The sequence below is a fragment of the Phascolarctos cinereus genome, unplaced genomic scaffold (genome assembly GCF_003287225.1).
Source record: "Phascolarctos cinereus isolate Bilbo 61053 unplaced genomic scaffold, phaCin_HiC Scaffold_2;HRSCAF=192, whole genome shotgun sequence".
Classification (NCBI taxonomy): domain Eukaryota; kingdom Metazoa; phylum Chordata; class Mammalia; order Diprotodontia; family Phascolarctidae; genus Phascolarctos; species Phascolarctos cinereus.
Window position 1 is genome coordinate 255,018,536 of NW_027555625.1, and position 27,458 is coordinate 255,045,993.

Below are 27,458 nucleotides of genomic sequence, written 5' to 3' on the forward strand. Positions count from 1 at the left end.
CCACTGTAGAAGGATCTCACACACCCGAATAACAACAGCTTATAATGCTTATAGATTGTCCAAAACCCAGACCATTCTTGTCATTCTCTAGCTCTTTTCTTTTTAAAAATTTTTTATTATTTTTATTTATTTCTGTTTTATCAAAACTGCTTTCTTTATTAAATAAAGCCTCCCTCTAGATTTGTGCATCTCTATGCTGTTCAAAAGTGTAGAGACAATCACTGAAAACTTTCATAAAGTAGATGATTAAGATGAATATTATGTTTCACACCTACTACCCATTTCACATATAATCGACACACTGCTATAGGAAATTAAGAAGTCTCCCCATGTCCCAAAGGAAACATCTGCTTAATGATCTTCCATACCTTACTGTAGTAGAAACAGCAAAGTTCTGATGGATATATGGTTCAAGATATCACAAGCCTTCTAGCTTGTCAACACAATGTTCTGTCATTTTCTTCAGCAAACCAAGTTACTGCAGAGCTATAATTTGTTTTGTGTCATAATTTAAGGTTACATAAAAGTATTGCACAATCACTGCAGAATGCATTGTGATTCCCAAATGAGAGATTATTTCATCTGAACAAAGTCTCACAGCCAGCAAATGGAAGAGCTTTCCCATAGGAGTTGCTTCCTCTGTTCTATGTGCTTTAAAAAGTGCTTTGAGAGGGCAGCTAGGTGATATGGTGGATAGAGCCCTGGCCTTGGAGTCACAGAGACCTGAGTCCATATCTGACTTCAGACACTTGATATTTACTAGCTATGTGACCCTGGGCAAATCATTTAACCACTTTAGCTTTTACTACTAGTGTGTACAATTTTAAGGCAGTTAAGGTACATTGGTGAAGACAGCCCAACTTGACTTAACTACTATATTTAGTGGATTAGTGTTAGTTTTTGAATTTTTGAGGGGAAATGCTTTCCATTCATTCAAACCCTTAAAGTCAGTCTCTATTTAGCTCAAAGAACTTTTTTTTTAAAAAATAGGACTAAATTGCCATCAGATTATGACCAATAGGGTAATCAAAGGAGAGATAGTAACTATAGAAGTTACAAAAATATCTATTAATTTTCCATTCTATCCTTATGGCCACTTTTCTTTGTTGTTTTAATTGCATAATTAAAAATTCTGAGCTTAAACAATAATCTTAGTGCCAACTGGACAAACAGACTGTCAGCCAGCAAAAAATTTAATTTACAACCATGAAACTTTAGACTTCAGATTAATTTAGGGTTATTTTATACAGGTTTACACAATCTAGTTTAATCCGGAACAAGACAGCTCCCCCTCAGTGAAACCCTGACCTAAATATATTTGTTTTACATATTTAGCAAGAAGATACATTAAACACGGATGTCGATCTACGCAAGACTTTCTTCAAAAGCTACAATTAAGGATCCTCCTATTTTCTCAGAAATACAAGTCCAGTTGAGGTCTTCTGGCCCACTGGCTTGATGCTGGGTTTGAAATTTCTTTTTGATTGCATCCTTAGAGCTTGCATAGATCATTTTACTTTTGAGAAGTGCTAGTTCAGAAAAAAACATTAATTCTTCTTTTCTTGATTCTTTTGTTTCAAAGCTTGCATCATATAAAGCGTAGGAACAATCCTGTTCAGGAAGCATTCCCACAAAATGCTTGAAAGGATCTGTAATGGTTACATTAACATCTCCCCCACTAAGATCTCTTTGCCTTCTTCCACAATGATGCATTTTTTTTGTCAGCACTGAGACAAAAGATAACTGCCTTCTTTATTTTCTTGATTTCTTCTGGAGTGGAACATTTCCAAACCTTCACATCATGGAAAATGCAGAATACTTCATCAGCTACTTGCACTCCTGAGGCCATCTTTCCAAACACCACGGGCCAGAACATGGTCAGTTCCCTGGGTCAATTGTGGCAGAGAGGAGGGAGAGTGAAGAGTCTGGACACTGCTACCTTCAAAAGTGTGGTGGGATGTCTTCTTCCCAGAGAGGGGATGGGGGAGACACTACGGCTGCCCAGGAGAGCTGGCTGGAGAGAGAGTGATCCTCTCTCTCTTCCACAACTCTGCTATTGTCACTGCAGCAGCAGAAAGGAGCTTCATGGGAATGAGGACCACTTTGTACCTTTCTTTATTTGATGGGTTGCTGTGGCCAAAGAATTCATCACTCAGCAGTCAGCTTAATGAGCCTCTCTTTATGTGGAAAAGTAGGGCACATGTACAGAGATAAGTACAATACAAGGACAGGAATGAACGGGGTGAGAGGAGCAAGAGATTGCACAATGTGCCACTGGAAAATCTGAGCAAGAAGAATGTACTAACTCAAGTGATCACGAGAGGCTTCTTAGAGGTAACACCTGAGTTGACTCTTGAAGGAAGAAAAGGATTTTGAAATGCAGAGTTGAGATAAAAGTGCATCCCAGGTGTAATATGAGTTGTGCAGAACACGTGCAAATGTTCCCTGCCTGTCTATGGCTGATCAATCAATCATTAAACATTTATCACATGCCACCATGTGTAATCACATGTATGAGAACATTTGAGTATAATGGAAATAATGAATTCCCAGCAGCTCCTGGCCACGTGGTGACTCAATGCTGAAAGAAAATTTTGGGACGGCACGGCAAACCCTTAGTGGTCTCTTGCTCCTCTCCCTGGAATCTCATGATCCTTCCCCTTCCAGGCATAGGGAAAACTGACATTGTCCTTCAGCACTATAATTCCCAGAAGCCCATGCAGCCAGGTCCCAGAGCCCTTCCTTTTGCACAGGGAGAAAAGGTCTGAATACCTGGTTACATAGGAATGGGGGCACAGCTTGTACGAATGCACAAAGAGATATGGTATATCAAGTTCAAGCAATAGTTTAGTCAGCCTGTTTGGCTAGAACGTAATGTTGATGATAACATAAACCTTGCTTTCAAGTAGCTCACCATTTTCATGAGGGGGGCATACATCAACATCTGAGTAGTATAAGAATTCTTTCCATGAAAACATCTGCCTTACAAGGGACACTAAAGGCAGAAAGGCAAGTGGACAGGAGCCACAGCTGCTCAGAGTTCAACTTCTGCATAAATCATCAGGTAACAATTCAGATTGCAGGTGCTCCAGCTCCCAGACCCCCTTCAGTCTCTCCTTGGCAGGCACAGCAGGACCCAATCTGGGTTCCTGCAGTTTCCATCCCAAATCCCACCTAGCAATCAATCAACCAAGCAATAATTATTTATTAAGTATCTACTATGTGCCAGGCTATCCATCTGTGTATTCAGGAACAGACCAGCCTGGGTTCCTCATAGCTCCTTATAGAAATCAACCCAGGTTCATTTAGTCTAGGGTTGGATACATAAAAGTGACCCCTTTTAAACTCCTTGAGATTAAGTATTATTTCAATTTTTTTGTATCTGTATCCCCAGGACCTGGTGTCTCACCTGCCACATAATGCTTGTTGATTGATTTATATGTAATTATATAAATAAATTATTTAATATAATAAATAAATATAATTACATAAATAATTAACTTATTTCATAATTTCATCTAAATGTAGCTCAGACTACAATCTATTAAGATTCTTATTTCCTTACCAACTTTAAGTAACCTGAAGGACTATATGCTCACATTAGAGATAGAGACAGAGATTTTATACAGCTTTAAAACTACCAGGCAGCCTGGCACACCCACTCCAGGAGGGGTGAAATCTGACATCTCCAGCCTCCTCTGGTTATGTTCTTTGTCAGAGGCTTCACTTCTGCCAAGGAAGCAGTCACACCTAAGGGCTATTTGCAGTGGAGGGTGATCAGACATTTGTAATATCAAAATCTAATATCAAAGTCACAAAGAGAGGAAAGGGAACAGTCTTATCACCTGACAGATGAGGATCCCCAAACATCCTGACTCTTGGGGGAAAAGCCTTTGCCTCCTAGCTTATCACCGGGTGGTACCTGGACTCCAATGAAGGATTTCTTTGACATGTTTGACATCAACTTCTTTTGCCCCTCCCACCCCAGACCTAGGGCCCCTAGATCAATCACAGTGTGCTGACAGTACCCCAAGCCCATGCAGCATCCCAGGCATGTTGTCCACAGGTTTTCTTCAGACCTGTTTGACATAAAAGAGTTGATTTGACATAAAAGAGTTGACTATTTTGTTTTGAATGCCTTTAGCACAGCATGATGGGATCTTGATGGCAACTCCATTTACATTAAGCCCTGAAACTACACAAGTCACCATTTTCCATCCCCCTGGCACCATTAGGATGAGTATAATGCAGGGGATAGAAAGGCTAGAAAGCCTGGAACAAACTCAAGCCGTTTCAAACATGAGGTCCACTCAGCCAACTGAGATCTAAAGTTGGATCACCCTCCGTGTCCCACCCCCAAGTGCAGGTGTAGCCAGAGGTTCTGTCCTAGCCTTGGTTCTCTTTTCTTTCTATGCCTTCTCTCTTGATAATCTCAGATCCCAAGAGTTCAATTATTATTTCCTATGTGAATGACTCCTAAATCAACCAATCAGCCCTTATTTCTTCCCTGAGTTTCAGTTCCGCATCACCAGTTTTCTGCTAGACATCTCTGACTGAGCCTGTGGTAGACGTGTCAAACTCAACATGCACAAAACAGAATTCATTATCTTCTCTGTTAAACCTGCTGCTCCTCCTCCAAACTCCTCATTTCTGTGGAAGGCACCACTATCCTTCCAGGAATTTATGATCGCAACTTCAGAACAGTCCTTGAGTCTTCATTCTCTCTCACTCCCCACAGGCAATCAGTTAACAAATTTTGCCAATTTTCCCTCCACAAAATCTCTCACTTATGTATGCCCTTCTCCCTACTCACATAACTACCATTTGTGTTTTCATAACTTCTTCATTTCCTGCCAAGATTACTACAGTAATGTCCCAATTGGTCTTCCAGATTCCATTCTCTTGGGACAGCTAGGTGGCACAGTGGATAGAGCACCAGCCCTGGATTCAGGAGGACCTGAGTTCAAATCCAGCCTCAGACACATAACACTTACTATCTGTGTGACCCTGGGCAAGTCACTTAACCCCATTGCCTAGCAAAAACAAAAACAAAACAGATTCCATTCTCTCTCCTCTCTGCCTCAGCTTGCATCCTCCACACAACAGCCAACAGAATCTTCCTAATGGGTCACTTCCTTGCTCAAGAATGTTCAATGATTTCCTATTGTTTCTAGTAGAAAATGCAAACTCCTCATTTGGCAATTAGAACCTTTCGTATATTATAATGACCAAATATGGCCTCAGAGAAGAGACATGAGAACATACTTCCCACTATTCTCTGCAGAAGTTGGGACCTATGAGTGTGCATCACTGGGTATCGTGTCACACTTGGTTGATTTGTTGGTTAATTCTACGGAACTGTGGTGTTTTTTTTCTTTTTTCTTTGTTGTAAGGAAGGCACTTCAGGAGGGGAAGGAGGAGGAGGAGAGGCATATATTTAAATGAAAGTGCTGTAAAAACAAGATATCAAAATAAATTCTAAATTAAAAACACTTTAAAAAATCATAAAAAATAAAGCCCTTCAGAGTCTGGCTCCAGCCTATCTTTCCAGTCTTATTATTTTCCTTCACATACTATATGTTCCAGTCTACATATTGGCCTATGTGTGTTTTCCCAAATTCAGCATTTTATCTCTTGCCTCAGCATCTTTGCACAGACTGTCCCACATGCCTGGAATGCCCCCTCCCCTTTTCCTCTCTCTCTCTCCTCTCCCTCCTCTACCTCTGTCCTCTCCCTCTTACAATACAATCCCCAGCTTACTTTAAGGCTCAGCTCAGGTGACCCCTGTGAGAAACCTTTCCTGGTCCCTGTATTGTTACTGCTCTCATCCTCCAATAATATAGTATTTGTATAGTGCTTAGCATGATGCCTGGCACACAGCAGGCACTAAATAAATGCTTGTTCCTCTCCCTTTCCCCCTCTTATATTGAATTAGCTAATAAATTATCTGTGTAACTGTTATTACTTCCACTCATCCCACCCCCAGAAGACCTAAGCTCCTTGAGGTCAAGAACTGTTTTCTGTTTTGTTTCAGCTTCCCTGGCTCCCAGCATGGTTCCTTCCTCATAGTGGATGCTTTAAAAATGCTCATTGAATGGAACTGTTGTCAAGGAAGTGCCATGAAAAGTCTGAGATGGTAGAGATCAGGTTTACCTGAAAGGCTCTGGGAAGGCTTCATGGAGAGAACACCTTAGGTGAACTTTGAAGAAAGGGAGGAATTTCCACAGAGTAACATGGTGTTGAGTTGGGAAGAGGTAGGGAACCCTGGTCATTCTAACTGCAGCAGGGATTTCTTAGCCTTTTTTGTGTCATGGACCACCCTGTCGGCAATCTGGTGAAGCCAATGGGCCCCTTCTCAGACTGTTTTTAAACAACTGAAGGAAATGCTACATTTCAGTTAGAGATTAATAAAAACAAAGATGTAATTTTTCCCCCCATCCAAGTTCATGCAGCTCCTGAAATCTATCCATGGACTCTTCGGGTAATCCATGGAGACCAGGTGAAAAATCCCTGAGTGAGAAGGTCATCTGCACAGAAGTGATAATTAGTTATCTGCACAGAAGCAATAATTGAACTGATGAGCTGGGAGAAGACCTCTTGCAAGGGCTGATGACCACCTCAGAGTTCCCAAGAGTCCCTTTCTGTCTTGGGGACAGGGTGGGGGAGGACATATAGAGTGGGTATTGGGCTCCCAAAAGTCCATTTTGAATGTCTCTGACATTCCAGAGACAAGTCCTTTCCTGATACGTGCTTAATAAATGCTGGATGCACCCACTTTGTGTATGCATGTTGACCTATATAAATATTTCCCTTTCTTGGTCTCTTCACACTGACTTTCTCCTCCCCTCCCTTTCCTACCCAGGCTCAGCTGCAGGTCTGAATCGTTTCACATCTGAGTCACCAGCACCTAGCACCCAGCACCCAGCACCCAGATGAGATCGGTATTGGGGCCTATCTGTGCTCACACCTCACTGCTATAAAGGCAAAGTTGCAGAGAGGTTGAGGAGGAGGGGACTTTGTGTTCAGGGGCCTTTAGGCCCCTTCCTGTGGTTTTGTTGATTGTGAAGATAAGGGTGGCAGGATGAGGGGGTGTGTAGTACTGCTGAAACATATTGAATGAGTCACTAAAAACAAGTGAATCAAAGCCAAGGGAAGATTAGAGTGTGAGATATTAGTCAGGGAGGGGAGAAATACCTCCCCACCTCCCCACACACAAATACATAGGAGGGGTCCAATAGATATAACCCTTCTTCTGGGAGGGGACCCTTCGTTCGTGCATTGGCACATGACCTTAGAAAGAAGCCCCCCAATTTCTGCCCCTTTGGAGGGGTTCTCACCTTCAGAAAAGAGGAGAGAGACATAGGGTTCTAGGTTGGTTCTTGGGGAGGAGAAAGGGAGCCATCCTAGAAAACTCCTTACATGTAGTCAGGAGGGCACTGGACAACTCTGAAAATAACTGACATTTCTGACAATGTGCTTGCCTCAAGTGGTGAGTCATTGGTCTCTTTCTTGGCCCTAGATATATCTAGATATCTATAGATATGTCTAGATATATAGGGTTCTGTTAATTTGGGGTCCAAGAATTTTTTAAAAATATTTTGATAGCTGTATTTCAATATAATTGGTTTCCTTTGTAATCCTACATATTTTATTTTATTCATTTAAAAACATTATTCTGAAATGGATCCATAGGCTTTACCAGTCTGTACATGACATCAAAAAGATTGAAAAATCCCGCAATGGAAGTCCAGGCCACTCAACTATTTTTTGGCCCTGTGAGCTGATCTGGACCCAGGTTTTTCCCTTCTCTGCTCTGTCCTTTTGCTGACCCTGCCCAGCACCTCCATGACAGAAACTCCCTGGTTACTGATGCCATAAGGAATGTGCCCAGTTGTATTATATTGGTTGCTGATTCTCCCCTCCTACCTGAAACCCTGAGAGACAGCATAGCCTGATGTTTCACACCATGCAGACACAGACATTCAAAGATGGGAAACCCAGAAAGCAGCAAGATTATCCTGTGCAGTTACCATGGTTACCATAATAGCAATAAGAACTAGCAACTCTCAGCACCTTCTGCCTTCCCTCCAGCAGAAACAAAGAAATGGGAGAGGAGAATAGATGGGACTCTTCTTCCTCTTCCAGTGCCTTTGTCTCAAGGCACCAGAAGGCTTGGCCCTGAGGGAGTTGCTTTCAGGGCCACTCTCAGGGTGGCCCAGAGCAACACTCCCCTTTCGCCTTCTCTGAAGCTGTCCCTGGGCCCCTCCCTGTTCCCTTCAGGCTGAGATATTTGGTTGCATTTCTTGAGAGCCTGGCACTAACAGTATTGCCTGTGCTGGGCCAGCCCAATGCCAGAAAGGACTGCCAATACCTGTCTCCTGGCACTGGTTTCCCCCTCTCAAACCATCATCCCTCCAGGAAACTGCTTCTTCTATGGTCAGCACTGCTGTCTTGTGCCCTTCTTCCTGGGGCCCAGCTGGGGGCCTACACTCCAGCTTTCACCTATGGTCTTCCTTTTCAGGCCCAGTGCCCCTGGGCATTTCTAAATCTCCACCTGGAGGACCACAAGGTGATCAAAGGGTCAAAAGACGTTAGAGGAACTAGGGTTACAAAGGTTAAGTGACTTGCCCAGGATCTTACAGCTAAGAAGTGACTGAGGTGGAATTTGAACCCAGGTCTTTCTGACCCCAAGTCCAATTTTCTATCTACTAAACACCTAGATGCAGCTAGGTATCAAAGTGGATAGAGCACTGGACTTGAGGTCAGGAAGACGAGTTTAAATTGTATCTCCTGTATGACCAGCTGTGTGACCCTGGGCAAGTCATTTAACTTTGGTCTGCCTCAGTTTCCTCATCTGTAAAATGGTGATAATAATAATACCTACACACACACATCCTGTTGTTGTGAGGATAAAATGAGATAATATTTTTTAAGTGCTTTGAAAACCTTAAAGTTCTACATAAAGCTAAATTCTTCTTCTAATATTATTATTATTATTATTATTATTATTATTATTATTATTATTATTATTCTACACTGCTTTTAATGGTAATCAACCCCATCAATGGTGATGCCCCCTCAGCTATTTCCAGAGCCAAGAGGCTACAACTCCGTCCAGGTCAGAGGTCAGAATACAAACCAGTACATAACCCCTTTGCAGCCCAACCCAGTGCTGCGCTCAAGGGCTGGGCCTTCCATGAAGGGGCTGAATGAGAAAGGGAGTGTATGGGAGAGGCCCTTCTGAAGAAGGCGGGTTGCCAAAGAGGAGCGAGGTGGCTCCAAACACATTCCTCTCCCTGGAACATTTCCTACTAGAGAGTCCCCCTCAGAAATGGGAAGAATATGGCCCACCACCTCTTCTTGTCTTGGTACTCCCCTCAGCCCAGAGCAAAGAAACTAATGCCACCATCTGTTTCTAGACACTGAGTCACAAAAATCAAAGAAATCTCACAGAAAAATCTCCCTCCGATGTAGAAGGCAGAATAATAGAGACCCCCTACCATTTACCTGATCTCAAAAGCCCCCAGGCCCTACCCTAAATAGCAGAATAGTAAAACTTCAGGTAGATAGTAAGGCCAGGCCAGCCCTTCCTCTCACATTCTAAGATGGGGAGGGGGTTCCTCAGGGTGGTGAGGAGGAGAATAGAAGACTCCGGTTCTGGGACCCAGGGCTGATTGAATGATTCATTCTTTGTTCTGACTCCCTTTCGTGATGGAAATACCAAGGGGGGGAGGGGTGCTGCTCCCCTGATAAAAGCTAAGTAAGAGCTATAACTGTTACCATAGTGATGTACAGTTGAGGCTGCAGGATGAAGAGCTTTGTATGGAGCTGGGAGCAGCAGAAAAGCTGAATTGGTTGGGAAAGAAGGAGGGGCTCAGAGGCCATGGATTATCCTCTTGGGTGGGGCCTTCTGGTGTCATTCTCACCAGGGAGACCCGATGATCTACCACTTGGGGGGGCTGGGGTGGAGGAGGCTGCTTCATACCCAGGAAGTATCTGCCCAGGTCTCACCTGAGCTTGCAGGGCATATGTGTGGGAGAAGCATATGCTGATCTTGCCCTGGATGTGGAGTTAGAGGATCCTGGGTACAAATCCCAGCTTACTACCCATTCTACCTTGGGCAATAATAGTAAACATCAACAACCAATATTTATGTAGTGCTTTAATGCTTGGAAAGCTCTTTGCAAATGGCACCTCATTTGGCTCTCATAAAAACACTGTGAGGTAGATGCTATAACTATGCCCATTTTACAGATGAGTAAACGGAGGCTGAGAAAGGTTAAGTGAATTCCCCAGGGTCACACTAGTAAGTAACATAGCTAGTAAGTATCTGATGCAGGTTTCTTCCTGACTCCAAGTCCAGAGCTCTAGCCACTGGGCCACCCAGCTGTCTCCAAGTCAGCTAATCTTTTTGGGTCTCAATTTCTTCAACTATAAAATTGAGGTCCTCTAAGGTCTCTCCCAGTACTAGCTCTATGATCCTATGACCTCCCAGGGACCATGGAATTCCCTCTGCTTCCAAATACCTTCTCTGACCAATATCCACACTGCAAATTCCAGGAATGTCTACACTTCTTACCTTTTAATCCCTAACTGTGACCCTTAAGGCCATTCCCCTACAGATTTAGGAGACTCAGAAATATGGGGAAGTGGTTGTTTGGCTCTTGGTTATCATTCTTTACCTCCAGGCCAGGAATCAAGAGCTCATTAAAGAATAATACTCACATCCTCGGCAGGTGTGAGCTCCCCCAGCATCAGCTCCTCAGCTGAGGTATCCCCTCCCATAGTCCCAAAGATGGGTACAATCCACACACAGGTTAGCTGAGCCTATGGGAAGGGAGGTGGAGTAGATCTGCTCATGCCCTAACCCTCACCCTAAGAATCATGTCTTTGGCCTGAGCTATTCTCCCAAGCCTAGATTAAATCAAACTCCAGGTTCCTCTAATCAGTGTGATAAGATATACATGCTGGGAGCAGGGGCCAGGAGCAGGGGCCATCAGAGCTGCCCTCTCACTGCCCACCAGAAACACTCTTTTCTCTGGAGCTGGGGCTCTTAACCTGATGTTTCCCCTGCCATACTCAGGAGTCTGCAGATGGATTTCAGGGGGTCTGAGAACCTGAATGGGAAAAAATTGCGTCTTCATTTTCATTCACCTCTAACTGAAATTTGGCATTCCCCTCCATTAATTTTTTTTTAAAACAACGCATTATTCTGAGGCAGGGCACATAGGCTTCATTAAACTGCCAAGACATACAAAAAGGTTAAGATCCCCTGCTGTAGAGGAATTGGCCAATTGGAGTGGTTAAGAAGTCCTTCAAGGGGGCAGGGCTATAACCAGGTCAATCGATATAGATATCCTGGGGGCTGTCCAGAAAAAGGAACAGGGGAAGGGAACAAGTATTTATTCTGCACCTACTAAGTGAAAGGCACTGTGCTAATAAGCACCTTACAGATATGATTTCCATTTTACAGTTGAAGAAACTGAGGCAGACAGGGGTTAACTGACTTGCTCAGGGTCAGATAACTAGTAGGCTAGATCTGTTCTAAGACAGGATTTGAACTAAGGTCTTCCTAATATCAGGCCCAATGCTCTAACCATTGCACCAGGACTAGAAATCATGATAGGAAGCATGTGTCTAAGGTGCTAAACCAAGCACCCACTAACCTGACTCACCTATGGCACCGAGATACTCAGTTTGATAGCAAACATTTGTTACATCTGTCTTACAAGCAAGGTTCTGTGTTAGGTGCCAAAACTGCAAATAGACATCAAAGGTCCTGTTCTCAAGGAGATCCAGCCTAATGAGGGAAGCTGTGATACAAGGTAGAGAAAACGCTTTGAAAAATGTGAGAAGGGAGGGTGGGTGGGGAGCGAGGAAGGGAGAAAATCTGGAACCTAAAGTTTTAAAAACACACGTTTAAAAAAAAAGTTTTCACATGCAACTGGGAAATAAGATATACAGGCAATGGGGTATAGAAATCTATCCCGCCCTACAGGAAAATAGAAGGGGAAAGGGAGAAAAGAAGGGGGCCAGAGATAGAAGGAGGGCAGATTAGGGGAAGGGGTATTCAGAATGCATGCCATTTTGGGGTGGTGGGAGGAGCGAGATGGGGAGAAAATTTGGAACTCAAATCTTGTAGAAGTGAGTGTGGAAAACTAAAAATTAAAATTAAAAAAAAAATGTGAGGAGAGAGAGATCACTTTTACCAGGACATTGATGGAAGTGAAGGTGAGCCTGGGAAGAACTCACCTAGGATGTGTGTGAGCTAGGCCTTGAAGGGAAGGACTTTGATGGATGGAGATGGCATTAGGAAGGGGCCTCATTCTAAGGACCACAAAGATGGGACATGGCTGAATGAGAATGGTGGAACGTGGAAAATGTAAAGAGTAGTTTGAATCTCAATTCTCCAACTTCCCTCCAATGTGACCTTGTTACTAAATCTCTGTGAGTCCCAGTTTCCTTATCTTCAAAATTGGACAAGGCCCTTCCTACTCTAAATCTATGCTCCTATGATCTTATGAGAGAGTCCAGGGCAGGTAGGTTGAGGCCGTCTTGTGGATGGCCTTGAGTGTCAGGATTCGGTGTTTATCCCTAATTTAATCTCCAGTGGGGAGTCACCGAAGATTTCTGGGTAGAAGAGGAATTTGATCAAAGTGTTGCATTAGGAAGATTATTTGAATAGCAGCACAAAGAGTGGATAGGAAAAGGGATAGAACAAAGGCAGCAAGACCAGTTAGGAGGCTATTACAATAGTCTGGGCAAGAAGAGAAAGGGCCTGGCAGGGGCAATGAACACTAGGGGACATGTAATGATATTTTGAAGGCAGAAATGATAGGCTATGGCTGTGTGGGAAGAGACAAGAGTCAAAGGTACCTCCAAGGTTATGAGCCTGGAAGATTGGGAGGAGGTACCATTAGCAGGTAGAAAGGTTAGTGGGAAGGGCACTTTTAGGAAAGAAATCAGATTTCTGGATGAGCAGGCCCAACCGTATAGGTCCATCCCTGATCCTGACTTTCCACTTCACTCAGGTAGGGAGGAGCCGGCACTACACGATTTAATATACCTCCTATCTGGACACAGAAGAGCAGGAAAACACCACCATACCTCACTTATCAAAAGTATGAATACCCCTTATATACTGGAGCTGTTTAAAGTCCTCTAGCTGCTTTCTCCAAATCTTTCCTTGGAGTCTTACCTTGTAGACCTGAGAGAAGAAGCCACTCCCAATAAGTTCAGCATCAAAGTTCTCCCAGAATTCCAGCCTCCGGACAGCAGTACGTAGTCTCTGCCAGCGATCAACCTGGAGATATGTGTCTGAAGACTCCCCATCATAGGATCCTGGGCTGGACGGTTCAGGGGGCATCGTGCCTGTCTCACACATGATGGGGATTGCTAGAGGATGATAAAGCAGACGACCAGGGACCTAAGGACAGATCAATGTGTCTCTGTGTGTGTGTGTGTATGTGTGTGTATGGGTGTGTGTGTTGGGGAGACAGGGATTTGCATGGTCAAATGTCCCTCAAATGGCATCACCAATGTAACTGGGACCCAGGCAGACTCTGATCCCCAGCCCAGCCCCTCGGGCAAAGACACTCTTGTCATCACTAATTGTGCGACATTGGGTAAGTCACGGGATCATAGAGCTACAGCTGGAAGGAACCTCGGAGACCATCCCCCTCATTTTACAGCTGAGGAAACCTAGAGCGGTTAAATGGTCCAACCAGGAAGAATCAGATACAGGAAATGAACCCAGGTTCTCTGGCACTAGAGGTACTGATCTTTTCCATTGTACCACGAATTTTAACTCTGTAAGCCTCTGTTACTCCATCTGTAAAACGGGATAATTCTTTTACTCCCTGACTCAGAGGAAAGTGTTTCTAAGTCTTCAAAGTTTACAGAAATGTGAATTGTTGGTGTTCTTCTTGCTACTGTACAAGTCACTTTTGCTCTCTAGACCTGTAATCTGTAAAACAGCAACAATACTGTCCACACCATTTCTCAGCCTTGCTGTAAACCTGAAAGCTTAAACCCAAATAGAAGTTATTATCATGACTGATTTTTCTCTGTCTGGTAGCCGGATTCCCAGGCAGATTTCTGGATTCAGCGTCTGGATTCCTTCTAGCAGCATCCCAGCCCACTGCCCCTTTCACCCGCTGAGCCACCACCTGCTGGCACACAAATGGTCCCCTCCACGCACCCAGATGGGCGCCACTGCTCCCACCCCCCACTCCAACTCGGGCCTGTAGTGCTGGTGGCAGAGGGTGCCGGACGGGCCCCAGCCCTTCCCTGTCAGGTGGCGCTCGAGGCTGGGGCCAGGGTGCGTTCCTGTTGTTGTTGTTCAGGGCGCTGTTTCTGGAAGCCACAGCTCCCAGGGGAGCAGAGTAATTGCTTCAGCATATGCTTCTGACAGCTCTAGGAGAAGCAGGGTAAGCTGGCCTCCCGCCCAGCTAGAGCAGGAGCAGCACCCTCACATTTCGGGGAATGGACACCACTCTGCTTCTTACTCCACAGGATCTCAAAGCACTTTATGGCTAGCATTACCAAGCACAGGGGCAGCCTCAGTGCTGCTCTACCTGAGCTACAGAGGAGACACGGCACAGTGAGATGCCCACAGGCCCTGAGGCTACTCTGAGCAACACCTCCCTGAGCTCCACTCCTTCCATCAGTACATCCCCCTTGGCTTCCATTTCATCCTCCTAACCATCTCTCCTCTGAAAGCCAGTAAGAGTAGCTTGGACTTGACTGTTCACAAAGCGGTTGCCTCTCTTTTTACAAGCAGATGTGTCTCCCCACCGGAGAGCCCCTCTTCAAGCTCTGCCCAGGCTAAGGCTGCCCAGAGGTCTTGTCAGAAGGAATCTGTATTGGGCTCTCCAAGCTGGAAGGGACCTCAGAAGTCACGCAGTCTGCCTCTCTACAACATGCATGAATGCCCTCTACAACAGCCCTTTACTTGAACAGTTCCAGGGATGGGGAGCTTATTCCTTCATAAAATAGCCAGTTCAAATGCTGGCCATCTCTAGTGGTTGGAAATATCTTCAAACTGACTCCCAAACTACCTCCTTTCCTTTCTATGGTCCCTAATTTTGCCCTCTGGGGCCAAGCAGAACAATTCTAATCCATCTTCCACAGAACAGGCCTTGAAATATTTGATGAGAATGATCATGTCTGCCTTCAGCCTTCTTTTCTCCAAGCTAAACACCCCCAATTTCTTTCATATGATAAAGTTTTAAGGCTCTTCAGCATCTGGGAGGAAAGAGGGAGGAGGGAGTAAAGGGAAAAGCTTTTTCCAGCTCTCCCTCACCCCAGCTTACTCCTCCCCTCCATTCCCACGCTGGCAGGGGCCTGCCAGCCAGCCAGACTCTATTCTTCAATAGCTCTCTGTGTGGCTGCCGGGATTCCTGGAGGAGGGCAGGACTTTCACTCTCCAGCCCTCCCTCAATGAGCTGTTTGTCCTCTGCCAGGGGTGGCAGCCCCTTCATCTAACTTATGGCCCCTCGAATACTCCAAGGCTGAGTGAAGGCAGCTCAAAGCTCCATCTAGAAGGAGAGATGGAGTGGTGGGGAGGCAGACAGTCTGAAGACAGACTTGGGGGGGCATAAGGTAACAGGGCAGGAAAAGAAAAGTTCTTAGTGTCACATATTCGAAGAGAAGATGAGAAAGCACTTACCAGCAATGAAGACTGTCAGAGCCTGGGATCATGGGTCAGGATGGGTCAGAGTGGCATCTCCTCTGGGAATCGTTAAGGACAAATCAGCTGTCAAGTCTGTGTTTGGGGGTTTAAATGAATCCTTACAGGGCCTCAACGGCCTCTCCGGGTACCTGGTATGAACTAAGAACCTAATATCTCAGCAAGGGTCTGGAATGCAGGGTCAAGATGTCAGAGGTGCTCAGAATCACAAAATCTGAATTGAATGGGACCTCTAGGTCAAGACATGCCAGAGTAAGATTCCCCACTCCGATATACCCAAGTGATTGCTTAATTTTCAGTGGAAGGCCTTCAGTGAGGAGGAACCAGGGTGTGCAGGAGCCAGTTCAGACCAGAGAGGAGCTGGTTGTTAAATTTTCAATGTGAGCTTTCACAGCTCAGAAATCTGCAAAAAGCTACAACTGAGTGTTTGGTTTATTGTTTTGTTGATTGTCTAGACAGAAGCAAATGACAGAGAAAATGTTAATAATGCAGATTATTTCCTGAGTATTTTCCCTCACCACCCCCACCCTCCAGCAGTTTGATAAACAATTGCTAACACACCCCTGGGAAGAGCTCACTACCTCTTAGCACAAATCATTCCATTCTTAGCTCTGATTCTTAAGATGCTTTTCCTTACATTCAAGCCCAAATCTGCCTCTTTGCAACTTCTACCCACTGTGCCAAAATCTGCCCTGTAGGTCAAGTAAAAGAAGTCTAATCCCACATCCATGTGGCAGGCCTCCCACCATTGCCCTTAAACCCTGACTAAGTCTTATTCTCCAGGTTAAACATCCACAGAGCCTTCAATCAATCAAATCCTTCCTGACCTCCTCTGGACATTCTCCAGCTGACCAATATCCTTCCCAATTTGTAGTACTCAAAATTGAGCACCACATGGAGTTGTGAAATGATCCAACCATTTTGGAGAACAATTTGGAACTATGCCCAAAGGGCTACAAAAATGTGCATACCCTTTGATCCAGCAATAGCACTTCTAGGGCTATATTCCAAAGAGATCAAACAAATGGGAAAAGGACCCACATGTACAAAAATATTCATAGCAGCTCTTTTTGTGGTGGCAAAGAATTGGAAATTGAGAGGATGCCCATCAATTGGGGAATGGCTGAACAAGTTGTGGTATATGAATGTAATGGAATACCATTGTGCTATAAGAAATGATGAACAGGCTGACTTCAGAAAAACCTGGAAAGACTTGTATGGTCTGATGCTGAGTGAGGTGAGCAGAACCAAGAGGACTTTGTACACAATAACAGCCACGTTATACAATGACTAAGATTGTTAAAGTGAACCCTTCTCAGCATTACAAGGATCTAAGACATCTCCAGAGGCCTCGGGATGGAAAATGCTGTCCACATCCAAAGGAAGAACTATGGAAGTCGAATCACTATCACTTTTTACCTTCTGTTGAGTTTTGTTTCATCTTTCTGATGGTTCCTCCTATTGGTTTTAATACTTACTTACAACTTCACTAATGTGAAAATATGTTTAACGGGTATGTAAATGTAAAGCCTATATCAGATTGTGTGCCATCTTGGGGAGGGTGGGGGGGAGGAGAGGGGAGAAAAATTTTCAACTCAAAAGCATATGGAAGTGATTGTGGATAAATCAAAATAAATTAATAAAAAAAAAATTGAGCACCACATCTTGGTTGTGGTCTGACCAAGGCAGAGCACAGCAGTACTAACACCTACCTTGGTCTGGTCACTATGATTCTATTAGCTATCTTGGTTACCCTCTGAAGCTATTGATTCATAGCGAGTTTCCAGTACACTAAAACCTTCTGATCTTTCTCAGACAGATGCCTAGCTAGCCATCCCTCTCCTAGCTTGCGTTTGTGAAGTTGTTGTAGGGTTTTTATTTGTTTGTTTGTTTTTGTAACTAAAGTAAAAGACATTTATTCCTTTTAAATTTCCTCTTATTAGATTTGGCCCAACATTAGACAACCGAAGGTGTCAAGAGTGAAAGGACAAGTAAGATGGAAAAGGAGGAAGAAATACAATGTTCACTTCCTAAGGTTGAAAGGGACAACCAAAGCTCCCGAGCCAGGGCCCGGGCAGGACCAACTGCAGGGTTGCCTCCTGACCAGGAAGATAGAAAACAGGCCAGCCAGTTTGAACTAGGTCCCTACTTAGGTGTAAATGAATCAAGCAACAAGTTAAAGGCTTAATATTGGCCAGGCATTGCGTCAGGTGGTGGGGATACAGGCAAAAATGAAACTGTCATTATCCACAAGGGCTTACATACTGTTGGAAGAAATAGCAGGTGCAAAAAGAAGGATATATAAAGTAAATACAAGGTGTTGGGGATGGGGGGAATCCCTAGTAGTTAAGGAGGATCAAGAAAGGCATCGAGGCAGTGGTGCCACTTGAGCTGTGCTCAAAAGGAAGCTAAGGACCCTAAGAGGCAGAGTTGAGGAGGGAGGGCATTCCAGGCATGGGCCCAGCCTAGGCAAAGTCACAGAGGTGGGAGATGAAGTGGAATGTATGAGGACTAGCTAGAAGAGCAGTTTGGTAGGACTACAGAGCGCCTGAAGGGGAGTAATGATAAATCTGGAAAGGGAGATTAAGATTGTGAAAGGCTTTAAATGCCAAACAAAGGAGTGTGTGCTTGATTCAAGTGTCCTGGTGCTTATGTGGTCAAGCCTGTTCTTTAGGAAGGTCACTTTGGCAGCTGTGTGGACAGTGGACTGAAGTGTGTAGAGACTTGGGGCAAGGCGACCAACTAGGATGTAATCACATTACCTTCTTTCTGAGATCTCTACAGTCCTTTTCTGGATCCTTATTAACAATGCCTGAATTAATTGCTTAATGCAAAACTTAATCCCCTGCTCTGAGATTGCAGGGTCCTAGACTTTTTTCCTGGATAAGGGAAAAGGGAAGAGTTCACCAAAATGGGCCAGCATACCATTCAATCCAGACTCTGGGTCCCCTTGAGCCTGGTGGTACATTTCCCCATCTGTTGTGAGCATTATTGGCCTCCTGGGCCTCTGGAAGGACACCTCCCCTTGCGACTTTTCCGGACTCCAAACTCACAGATGCTCACTCACAGACTTCCCCAGCTTTGTGGCAGCCCTTCAGTGTGCCCTCACTTCCTGGGCTCCTGAAGGAGGGAAGGAAGGAGAGGGCCCTCCTCCTAAAACATCCCCAGAGTCCTTTCAGACCTTGGAATATCTCAAGGGCAAGGAAAAAGGAGGAGGGCAACATTTCCCTTCCACCGACCACTGTGAAGCAGGAATGGAAGTTCTCCAAACAGGCACTTCCTGCTAATTAATCTCTGCTTTGGAAGGAAGCCTGCCCCCTGCTTAGCCTGGAAGTCAAAGCATAGGGGTGAGAAATGATTAGAGGAGAAGGAAGGAAAGAGGGGAAAGGAGAGTTCCATTGAGGACAACCTCAGAAGATCTGTGTTCGAATCACCACACTGCTCTTAGCTAGCCATATCCCCAGAGATCACGTCACTTTTTGGGATCCCAGCCTGTAAATAAGGGAGTTGGAATAGATGACCTCTTAGGTTACTTTCAGCTGATAAATTCTAAAACACCTTCATTTCTGCCCCAGAGAGCCCTGGCTGCAAAGTAGTTTCTTTTTGAGTTTTGATAGGAACACACATACACTCCCCCTCACCCCAACCAGCCCAGTGGACCAGCCTTTGCTCTGGCCCTGAGGTTCCTGGGGAAGTGATACCATCTGATCTCAGAGAATGCTCAGCCATCCTACTGAAAGAGAAAGTGCCTTCAGCCACCAACCCACATCGGCAGACTTCCTGGGCTTGACTACAGTGATCTGGGGGCCAAGGTTTTGAATCCCAACCCAGATTCCACAATAAAAGCACAAACACACTGTCCCCTTGTTTCTCCCCACTCCCAAACACCACCTTTAAAAATCAGTGAAGAGGAGATAGTCACACAGTTCTGCCAGGCGCAGTGTGGGTGTGGTGTGTCCAGGCTTCTCCAAGGAGCCAAAGTGCCTGCTGGCAAGCTGGCTCTGGGCACCCCCACCATTCCAGGCCTCTCACCACCCCTGAAATCCCAGACTTGAATTTAATAGGAAAAAAACCTTCCTGGCAGCTTCACTGCACAGCATAGACAGAAATTCCTCACCCCACCTCCCCAAGGCAAAAAAGCCTCTCTGCTCTACTACAGGAAATAGTTTGAGTTAACCTTCCTCCCCCTCCTCCCCCGAGCCTGGCTTCCCTTGATACTACAGGTAAAATCTAGGTGCCCTCGTGGCATAGCATAGGTTGGCCCTCAGTTTGCCAGCATGTAGAAGAAAAGCAAGGATGTCCCTTCCTTCTCTTTTCCACAGGGACAATGCCAGCTTAAGCCTGGCTTTTCCACCCTCCTAAGGGGGCATTCCTGGAAAAACAAAGGCCTTTATTTCTAGGTCCAAAATAAGTCTCCCAATGCATACCCAAAATGTGATTCTCTACCACTCTACCACACACACACACACACACACACACACACACACACACACACACACACACACAGAGGCGCCATTGTCTAGGGATCAGGCAGCCTCCATCTGAGGAGATAATTACCAGGCAGGAAGTACCTAGCTCTCTGCCTTCTGCTCTTCCAAAAGACTTAGTCATTCCTGAATAATGGGTATGGGGGGTTGGGGGAAATGGGCCCAGGCACAATTACTCACTTAAAGGCCTTCAGTGACACAGCTACTGACAGATGGACAAAGAGAATTGTAGCTTGAAGCTTCCTACCTGCTGGAGTCAGTCCCATGCCTCCACTTCCTAACTGTATCCAATGTGTCTGGACTCTCAGGATTCAGCCTGAGATAGTCTGGGATCATTTCTTATAATGGAGGGAAAATTCAAGGGATCCCTGGCCCCCTGAGGAAGAGGACTTCTTTGGGGATCCTGAAAATCTGTCTGATAAGGAGACCCAGAAGAACCCTAAAAGAAAGAGGCAGAGGGGGCAGCTAGGTGGAGCAGTGGATACAGCACTGACCCTGGAGTCAGAAGGACTTGAGCTCAAATCTGACCTCAGACACTTGACACTTACTAGCTGTGTGACCCTGGGCAAGTCACTTAAGCCCACTGCCTAGCAAAAAACCCCAAACAAACATGGAACAATGCCAAGGACAGCTGATTTCAGCTACAATGATGGCAAAGAATACGTCCAATTTAAAAATATCAATAATTCAAACATTTTAAGGGCACCTAGGTGGTACAGTAGATAGAGCACCAGCCCTGGAGTCAGGAGGACCTGAGCTCAAGTTTGGCCTCAGACACATAACACTTACTAGCTCTGTGACCCTAGGCAAGTCACTTAACCCCATTGCCTAGCAAAAAGAAGATGAAGAAGAAGAAGAAGAAGAAGAAGAAGAAGAAGAAGAAGAAGAAGAAGAAGAAGAAGAAGAAGAAGAAGAAGAAGAAGAAGAAGAAGAAGAAGAAGAAGAAGAAGAAGAAGAAAGAAAAGGAAGGAAGGAAGGAAGGAAGGAAGGAAGGAAGAAAGAAAGAAAGAAAGAAAGAAAGAAAGAAAGAAAGAAAGAAAGAAAGAAAGAAAGAAAGAAAGAAAGAAAAAAAAAAGAAAGAAAGAACGAAAAAAAGAAAAACAAAGAGGCAGGCATGAAATGTCGCATTCTGACAGGCTCACTTACCCACCAAACTCAGAGCTGACCTCCCAGAGGCAAAGGCAAAGGCAAAGGTGGGCAGCCTCCCAGGCCTGCAAAGTATCCCCATTTCCCAAGAGCTAGGCTTGGACCCCACTGCTGCTGCTGCTGTTCCTGCCACATATGTAGATGAGATGCTGTGCGTGGTGGTTTGCTCCAGTGTGTGAAGATTTGTGTGTGTAAACATGTGGGAATGTATCTAGGACTGAGTGAATATATTTATGAATATAAATGTATGTAAATGAGCATGGTATGTGAAGGATTATGAGAATGGCGTGTGCTTGTGTTTGAGAGCACTTGTGTGAAGCGTGTGAAATGTGTGTTGATGAGTGTATACATGAGTCCATATGTGTATATGAGTGCATGCGTGTTGCCTGTGCATGCCCACACCATGATTCAGGCACCTGTGCCTTCTCTTTACAGATGTGCCTGTCAGATGCTGCCTCCACACACACAGACACACAGACACACAGACAGACAGACAGACAGACAGACACACACACACACACACACACACACACACACACACACACACACAGCTCCAGCTCACGCGAGCTCAAAAGCCTGCTCTCAGCACTAGTTTCTATGACACCAGTTTTCAAGAGTTCTGTCTCAGTGAAATGTCTGGTTTTTCATATACCTCAGAGGGGTGTGCCAGAGATGGGGGGGAGGAGCAGATCCAAAGGCTGAGGCCAACAAAGGGTTACACTATACCAGGAAGTTCTTCCATCTCCCTATCTCCATTGAGTAAAGAGCTAGTTTCAAATTGCAGCAAGATGAGTTAAGTTAGAGCTTCTTGGCTGCAAAAGTTACCAAGGTGGTGAATAGGCAGGGGCTTTCACCTCGGAGAGGCCGGGAACAAGAACGGGAAAGTCTGGCATCTGTCTGTGATGGTGCAGGTGGAAACTCTCTAGCTGGCAGACAAAGGAATGCAGGAAATGGTGCGTGAAGGCCATTTTCAGGCCAAGGTGTCTGTCTTTGTCCCATATCTTCAGGCAGCACCCTATTTGACAGGTCATGTTTCCTGAGCCAGGAAAAGGCCCATCCTTTAGAGTCAATACATTCAACCAGAGCTGTCCCTACATCCAAGGAAGACAGAGAGCTGGCCCCCCAAGACTGGAAGGTATCATAATTCCTCCTCCTGCCATGACATGATGCTTCCCTCTCTTACCTGGACTGAAATTCCACCATTTGGGTCACTAACAGGTCACTACAGGGACAGGGATTCTGTCTCTAGGAGGCCATAGCAAAAAACATACATTTTGCCTGGAAGCAGTCTTCTTTTATTAGTACAAATGCTTATCTCTCATTGGCAAAAATGTTTATCAGATTTGTGAGGTGATCACCCTGAGCCCTACAGGCTGAGATACAAGATCACAAGGTTGGAGCTAGAAGGAATCTTAGAATTCATTTGGTACAATGCCCTCATTGTTCAGATGGGGAAACTGAGGACCAAAAAGGGAAGGCTGCATGGCTCACTGGAAAGAGTGTGGAACTAGAGTTAGGAGACCAAGCTCTGTCACTGACTGGCAATGTGACTCTGGCCAAGTCCCCATCCCTTTGAGCCTGTTTGTTCATTTGTAAGACGAGGGAGCTGGACTGAATAATTTCTAAGGTTCCTCATACGCAGTTAGAATTCATTCACTCAGAAGAAATAGGAGACAGGATGGGTAGAGATCCTAAGATTTGAAGGTACATGAGTCAGGAATGACAGATAAAGGGCTTGGAGGCACCTTGAGAGGAACAAGGGAAGAAATGAGGGGTGGGGAGGGAAGTTACTGTTCCCCCAAGATAAACTCCACTCATTTTACTGTGAAGAGATCCCAAGCTCCAGATTCAGAAATAACAGATAACAATTGCATGCAGTTCATTTTACTGTACCAGGGTGGGCTTCACTGGGAACATAGCTAACTCCAGACTCGGGCACCAGGCCCCCCAATATGTGATAAAAAAAAAGGCTCAAAATCCTCCTTTGTGTATACGTCTTTTCAGAGAGGTCTTAGCTACCCCAGTTGCATCTCCCTCCAGATGATCTGAAGTCAGCTTGGGCAGCCACCCAGCAATGCCACACCCAACTGATAATGACATAGTTGATAAATAAGTGTTGGCAGAGAACCCCAAGGAACATGTGTTAGAAAACGTGACGATGACCAAGCAGCCAGCCTCCTGGGGCCATTCAGGTACCTCAAAAGGAAAGGAAAATTAACACCAAGTATTAAACCACAAAAGAGAAGCCAGGCCAGGATCTGGCCTTTCCAGAGTTTCCTTGGGAAAACAGGCCCTTGTCTATTTTACAGAGTAGAGGATTTCCAGTGAAGTCAATTTCTATAAAATCAATACTGTTTTCCCATTTATTTCCATTATAAAATTGGAGACCTAATCATAATCTCTGGTGGATGGTATCTGGCCTCATGGTATGCTGAGCCTGAGCCATGATGCTCTATGCCCATCCAGATACTCACAGTTCCTTTACTCTTCCACCACCTACCACAGATCCTTAATAACTTTTGTTGAATTGAATTGAATTCCTTCATATCACTTTCCCAATAGGGACACTCCAGACCATTGCCACCTTCTTGGATCATAGGAATTTCTCCAGTTCATGAGTCTGTCCTCATTCCATGGCCATAGTCCCTAGAACATGACTCCTCCCCTTTTCCTTCTCCTTGAGTATTTATACTCTGGGTATTTGTTGTTGTTGTTCAGTCATGGCTGACTCTTCATGACCCCATTTGGGGTTTTCTTGGCAAAGATACTGGAGTGGTTTGCCATTTCCTTCTCCAGCTCATTTGACAGATGAAGAAATGGAAGCAAACAGGGTTAAGCTACTTGCCGGGGATCAGACAGCTACTAAGTGTCTGACGTCAGCTTTGAGCTGTTGAAGATAAGTGTTCCTGATTCCAAGCCCAGCCACTCTATCCACTGTGCTATCTAATGGCTAAAATTTTGGGCTAGGAAACTATTTCACCAATCAAAGTTGCTTCCATGAAGCTTAAAAATTCCATAAATTTGTGGCTTAAAGTTCTATAAAATGAATTGGTCCTGCTGCCAAAACTGTAAATTCAAAGTTAATCTGGATTACTCATTTACCCACTAGGGATGAGGTAACTAACCATTTTGAGTTTAAAAGTTTCCTTAAGCTAGGGGTCCCCCAATCCCTTTCTGATGAGGAAGTATTGATTTCTCCCAAGTGTTAAGATCACTTACAGTCTGGAAGGGGTTGAAAAAAATCCCATAGAGCTCTGGAATGGTAGGTAGAGTGGTAACAACCAACTTGGAGAACAACCAGTAAGACTTTATGATCATCTGGTTGGTCATATTGCCACCCTGCCAACTCCTCAATAGTGGGAAAAACAGATGGGTCATTCTCATTACATCTCATGACAGCCCAAGAGATACAGCAAACAAGAATTCTTTACTTATTCAAGCAACAAACTCTTATTAAAAGCCTACTGTATATAAGGTACTCCCCTTGAGAAACTAGTGCACAGAGATGGAGAGAACCCCTTACTGCACCCTCTCGGAAGCGATTCAGAAAAAGACTGCACCAGATGTCTTAGGCTAGTGCTGAACCAGTGGACTACCTTTCCTTGGCCTCCATTAGAGTGCCAATGCCCGATTTAGGAGTCAAGGATAAGAATAAGGGAAAAGATCCAAAATCCAAATCCAGTTCATAAGAATGAACAGAAAAAAAAAGAAGCTGCCTTTCCAAAGATTGGGGCGGGAGGGGGCGGTAAAAAGGCATCTACAGGAGACAAGAGAAGAACCAAAAAGCCATCCGGCCTAACACATTAGGCCATGCACACATGTATTCATATGTCACATGTGGCAACTCAGACAATTCCTCCAGTCAGCCAGTCAACAAAGAACATTAATTGACCTCTGAGAAGAAAAGTACGTATCACTAAAGTAAGAACTGCCAGTCCCAAGGACAGAGCGGAAATGATGATGATGATGATGATGGTAATAATAATAATAATAACAAAAACAATAACAATAATACCTATCATTTATATGTTGCTTTTAGGTTTACAAAGTGTTTTATAAATAGCATCTCACTTGATTCCCAAAGCAACCCTGTGAAGTAAGTACTATTATTATTCCTACTTTACAGATGAGGAAAACTGAGGCTGAGATTTTAAGTGACTTGCCTAGGGTCAGCTAACAGGTGTCTGAAGTAGGATTTGAATTCAGATCTTTCTGATTCCATGTCTGACACCATTCGTTACATCCCCTAGTTGCCCCAGAGATGTCTTCAGTTCTTTCATTAATAGTGGGAGTTTTCTCTTCCAGGGGTTCTCCAGCCCCTAGAATGAAGCCTTTACCATTGTGGACTTTCTTGGCTTCTCCTTTTCTCATTCAGTTTCCCAAATCCTCCTCCAAGGGGCAGAGCAGACAGAACATTTGCCTTTCTTTACCTTTAGTGAAGTTCAGGCAGGAACTCGAGACTATGTCTGGAAGTCAGCTATGTGAGCTCCAACATTTACTGGTCATATGACCTCTGGCAACGCATTAATTTTTCTGAGCCTCATTTTCTTCATCTGTAAAATAGGGATAAGGCTCACACTAACTATCTCACACGGTTGATAAAAGATATAAAGTACTGTTCTTTCGAGAGTCCTGTTCCACCACTGAAGAGAAATTTTGCTAGAATCCTCAGCATGGCACTCCCTGGATTAGGGCAGACAGAAACGTCTGTGTAAGGTTCTTCCATTCCATTCAGTTGAAAAATCATCCTAGGGTTCCTTGGGTGGGGGTGGGGCACAGCTGGAATGGGGAGCAGTGCTCATCCACTAGGCAGATCTGACCCCCAGAGCCTGGCCACTCTTGAATTTTCCAGAAGAGGCACAGAAACCTGACGGTGTGCCCAGACAAAAACTGTCAACTTTAATTAACGTTTCAGTTTCATAAGGTGCAACTGTGTAAACAGAGGCACTGCATGCAAGAATGAATGTATCTATCCATGTGTACTGACACAGGTACTAAATGCCAGATTTCACACCCTCCCCCCCCACATATGAATTGCAAATGGGGAAGAGAAACCTAATCAGTCCTGCCCTTGGCTTCAGATGAACCCCAGACCTCAAAGCATCTCCTGAGAGCCTGAAACCCGGTGGGTGGCTGAGGGGAAACCCACCAGAGGCTATTCGGGGCTATTCTAGCTTCGAATCTTCTCCCTGAAACAGGGCTGTAGGTGGTCAGGGATTTGGGTGGGCTATTTCCTTTCTGTAGTTTTAACTAAGAAGGGGTGCTCAGGTGGGAGAAAGCAGAATCTGAGGCTTGGAAACAAAGGTTTGAAACAAACTTTTTTTTTTTTCTTTTCACGGGGAGACTATTTTCATGGTCGTCCTCTGCTATACTGGTTCTCCTTTACTGAGATGCCCTGGCAGACTGGGGTGAGAGTTGTCTGGTACATTGGAAGGGGCACTGGCTCTGGTATTAGAGAACCTGGTTTCAAATCCTACCTTTGGTGCTTTCTACTTGTGTGATCTTAATTTGCCTGGAAGTAACTTAACCTCCTCGAGCCTCAGTTTCCTCATTCGTAAAGCGAGGGGGTTGGACCAGACGGCCTCCGAGGTCCTCTCCAACTTTAGAGCAGTGACCGCTCAATCGAGAATCCTTGAAGCCAGTTCGTGGCTGGCACAGGGCGGGTCAAGGGGAAATCAGGGGGCACTTCTAACTCCCCGACGGCAGAATCCCAGTCCCTCACCCCAGCTCTGGCTGGGCTCCTCCGCTGGGCTAGCCTCCCTCGTCCCCCGGTCGCTCGCCGGGCGCCCGGGGTCTGGTGCAGTTAGCACCGCCAATCCCCCGGGGACTCGGCGCTGTCCTCACCTGCTCTCAGCGCAATTCCAGGCTCTAGATCCTGGCTCGGCGTCCGCTGCCGCACCGTGCCACGGCCCGTTCCGCGCGCTGCGCTCCCCGCTCTGGGCCAGGCTGTGCCAGGAGCGCTGTGCCCGCCGCCCACAGGGAAGACTGGGAGGCGGGGAGCGTCGGGGTTCCTCCCAGCGTCGGCCCAGGGCCCGCCCCGCCCTCCAGAAGTTACTCTAGGGGAGGAGGAAAAGCCCCAGTTCTAGTTTAGGGGAGACAAGGAGCCCCAGTGTAAGGAGAAGAGGAACCTGGAG

The 27,458-nt window shown here is 45.3% G+C and overlaps 1 pseudogene across 1 annotated transcript; it reads right to left on the minus strand.

The window, feature by feature from the left end:
• Positions 1-1,151: 1,151 nt before the first annotated feature.
• On the minus strand, positions 1,152-19,823 carry LOC110205290 (destrin-like; annotated as a pseudogene). Its single transcript, XR_013484713.1, has 3 exons — positions 15,671-19,823; positions 13,199-13,395; positions 1,152-1,886 (listed from the first exon to the last, which is right to left on the minus strand). The product of XR_013484713.1 is annotated as a destrin-like (transcript).
• Between the last annotated feature and the right edge of the window lie 7,635 nt (positions 19,824-27,458).